We start from the raw sequence: 4,296 nt of genomic DNA, 5'->3' as shown, positions 1-4,296 counted from the left end.
AATACAACTTTAATCAGAGCGGCATGGAAACCACAGCGCCTCAAAGCAAAGTGAATGGCAGCAGATCTTGGACGCTAAGATCTTCAGGTATTTATTTAGACAATGTAAATTGTGAGCTGATATCACTATACAAAGGGGGAAAGTGCCACCGAGGGGAAAATGCCCTGCACCAGGCAGAACAGCTACATAGGAGTATGGCCTTAGTCACCTGCTGGGGATGTGATAACATCCGATTAACTGCAGAAATATTTCCGTATGTATCACTAATGAAGTCAGACTGCAATCAAATACAGCAGCTGCGAAGGCAGAAAAATCATTAATCATTTTTGTCTGGAAAACAGAGCGTGATGATAGAATGGAACACTACAATTTACTTGTTTTCAACAAAACTACCAGTGAGAAGGTCAAAAGAATACCAATTTTAACAAATTTTTAAATTAACATTTACAAGCTAATACGCCAATGCCGGCTTTTTAAGCAGCCAAATATTTAATGTATCCAATATAAATGCAAATGTCAGCTATCAAAAGTCAAATTGCACAGCTATGATGTAATGAAATAGCTTTGCTTTATGGGAATGAAGTCACAAGTTTGAAATATGGCCTTGGGTATTAAAAAAAACCCAACTTTCACAGAAGTTGCACAACTGTAATTCAATTACTTGCCTAAGTCTAAAATTTTATAGGTATTTAAATTAAACTCTAAAGATATAAATGAGTCATCAATTTGCATAAGCATTGCTGGGGACCATATCCCTCTTCAATCAAAATGAACTAATGAAGCTTTCATGGTCTGAACAGAATAGCTACAGCAAGAGAGTTAAAGCTGAACCCTAACACTGATGTCCATGCACATTACAGCCACAAGACATTTTTACATTCCTGATAAAGTGTGAGAAGAGCCTGTACACACAGAAGAATACATAGGTTGGTATAGAACTCAATGAAAGCAAACTCAAGGAATGGGGATATTCAGAGCAAATTAGCAAATAGGGGGGAACTGAAGGCCCAGCAATGATGTGCAATCTGAAACAAGCAAACCAGAGAGACAGCGGCAAACCCGGAGGCTTAGGAGACCCTGTATTTAGCTTTGCAGAGCAGGAGGAGGCCGGGCTTGTGGGACAGATGGGAATGTTCATTCCAAACATCTGAATACCCTGTGAAGTGATGCAGCCACCGAGTCACCCCAGCATCGCTCCCGAGGAGCCCAGAGACTGAGCTGCCGCACTCACAAAAAGCCACGTTTTCTCCTTTTCCTTCACTCTGGGCTCTCCAGAAACCAGCTGTTTTATTTTTGGAAAAGTCACAACCTTACCTGTAAGGCACAGCCAGCTTTGATGCCTCCGACTCTGTTGTGCTCAGACACAAATCAACAAAGCTCAGAACCTGAAGTTGCGTTACAAGCGCTCGATCGCAGCGGGGGAAAAGCCTCCTCGGAAGGGAGGTTCATCAGGTTTTTTTTGCAATGTTTTACTACCTCTCCTGGGAGAACAGCCTCAGCCTATTGGCCTCGTAAATGAGGAACACGGGCTCTCAGTTCTGAAGCAAAAATTATAAGCATTCAATAGGGAATATATGAAACACAGGACATTACCTTTGACTTCATGGATACTTTTTGCTTCCAGAATTATATCATAAAGATTAATTCACTTGTGGTTTTAGAGGTGCCCAAATACTACAGTGGCTGGTATCGTGGAAAGTTTTCAAACAAAACAACCGACGCACCAACAGTATCGCAATACATTTGGCTATTTCACTTGCAATAGGAACCAGAAGCATTTTCAGAACACACCTAATCCCTGAAATGTGAATCACCATGTGGTTTGAAGGAAGGGGGCATCCCGTACCCATTCTGTCTGTCTGTGGGTGGATGTGAAGAGAAATGGCAGTGCCCATTAGCAGCAAACCCCCCTGTGGCAGTGGCAGCAGCAAGTGCTTCTAACAGCCCCGATGGTCCAGTGAGGATCTGGACACGAGTTTACAACCCACACGGTGCTTCCTTAACAGGATCTTGTCTTCCCAAAGCAGCTGAAATGGCCCAAGAGCGATGGATCCCAAGACAGCTGCGCTGCAGCAACAGCACAGAGCTCAGAACGCTGCACAAACCATCCAAATCTGAGGGCAGTTGAAAACGTTGAGGAAAAAGATGAGCGGGGGCCAAACCCAGAGGCTGCCCCCCGCCTTCCTTCCTGTCCCTCCCAATAAGTTATTCATTAACATACCAAAACACACAAATCAATGAAGAATTCATGGAGATTCCCTGAATACCAAAATCCTGAGTATAATGGCAAGCAGAACTAGCTTAACACCCTCTTCCAGTTCCACACCCTGCCCCGGGTGGATCGCTTTTCTACAGCTCCTCTTGTATTTACAGCACCGAAGTCCTTACTGAACCCCTTCATCGCCAATACCTTCGATGAACGCCGACCATCTCTAACCAGAGCAGCGGTCACAAATGCTGTATCTTTAAATCCGTCCCCATTTCATTTTCCAAGTTTCTGTTTGAGCCGTTACAGCTCCCTCAGGACTCCACTGACTCACTGCATTTTCTGGATGACGCAAGCATGCCCTTCTGCACAGCTTCAAAACAGGCTCCAAACATTTCCAGTCAGAAACTGGCCACCAAAGAACCTTATAAATCAGGTGTTCTTCCTGAGCGGGCATTACCCCGTGAAGCAGGGAGCAAGCTTCAGTTCCCATCCTTATTGGAAACGTATTAATCACTGGCACTCCTTGGGAATACTTCTAGGAAAGCTGAAGTTTCCGCTATGAAATCCTGTGGAAAATAGTTTGCTCCTTGACCGAACGCCTCGGAGAGCTGGCCCACCAGTTCTGTCCAGCTCAGAACCTTCTCCGAGTGCGTTTGTGGTTACAGTTCTGCCACCGAGTGTCCATGCAAACCTCTGCTTGCAAGCTGCATCTTTTCAAAGCACCTGCAAACATAAAATCCCTCTCAAGCTCACACTGGTTCCCAGTTTGTCAGTTCTATGTGCCAGCAAGGGCATGCAGGTAAAGAAAGAGAATATCTGTTCTGGGAGGGAATGTTGAAGGGGACACAAGCCAAGCAGTGGGGGACTCTGAGATACGTGAAGCCACCATGGGTCAGACACCTGCAAAACCCTGGGCTGGGCACAGCATCTCCATGACTCAGGACTGAGCTCTGTATCTCTTCCTTCTGAATTGCTTCACTCAGCTCTTCGTGCTCCCCCAGTCACTGCAAACAGACCTTTTATGTACATTTTTTCATACAGGAATGGTAACAAAAGCAAAACAAACACGGGGCTTCTGACTTATGTTTGCTGCTTGATAGCAAAGGCAGCTGAAAAAAAAAAATCTATCTTTCTGCTTGTAGCTTTCAGCTTTTATGCATTCTGAAAGATTTCACTGCCACAAGAGAACTGGAAGTGACATAAAAATGTTAAACTGAATAATGAAACGGGGAAAAAAAATGCAGAGACAAAGACGAGTGTCTTGTTTTATCTACACTAACATCGATTATACACATCTTAAGGAAAGAGGCACCCTTGCTGGAGAGCCCGCTTATTCGCTTCGAGCCAAAATAAGTAAGATAAATGTTTAAGACAAACCTGTTGATGCTTCATTCTCTACAACATGCAAAATATTTTGGCAGCAGAGGGTTTGTGACTCGGTTTGCAGGCTCGGCGAGGGCAGCACCACCAGATCTGCACCCCGGCGGGCAGGGGATGGATGGACAGCACCCAACATCATCTTCTCCCGTCGCAGAGTAACACAACCAGTGTTCTTACAGATATTGAGCATCTGTGACCAAGAATATGGAGCAAACAGGCAGGTTGGGGCCACCAGAAGGGCAGGTAGCAAGGCAGGGACATGCTGAGAAGTGCAGGATGGATTTATATGGTCAGTGACCAAGAGTTTAGCAAATAATGCCCTGGCTCCATTCCTACTGCAAAACAAGGACTTGGGGGATATTTGCAAAATCAGCTTTAATCCTTATTTCCAGTCATTCAAAAAAAAGCACATACAGCTTAGCGTTTTCTGTACAGACATTGGGAGTTTTATACCGAACCATATGTTTAAAAGGTATTCTAGAGTTTAAGTGTGTGCAGCTTTATTTAGATTCTTTTAATTGGAATTTGCAGGATCTTGGAACAACAGAGAACTGAAGATCCTGCCAATTCATGACAAAAAGAGTAGATTTTCTAAACAGATAAATACACTAAAACTGTGAACTGAAAACTATACACAGCATGCTTTTTCACATAATCAAATTACCAGATATTCATCACATTTCTACAGCCAGCTAAATTGCTTTTTC

The sequence above is a fragment of the Nesoenas mayeri genome (genome assembly GCF_963082525.1).
Source record: "Nesoenas mayeri genome assembly, chromosome: 18".
Taxonomy (NCBI): Eukaryota; Metazoa; Chordata; class Aves; order Columbiformes; family Columbidae; genus Nesoenas; species Nesoenas mayeri.
This window is presented reverse-complemented; position numbering follows the sequence as displayed.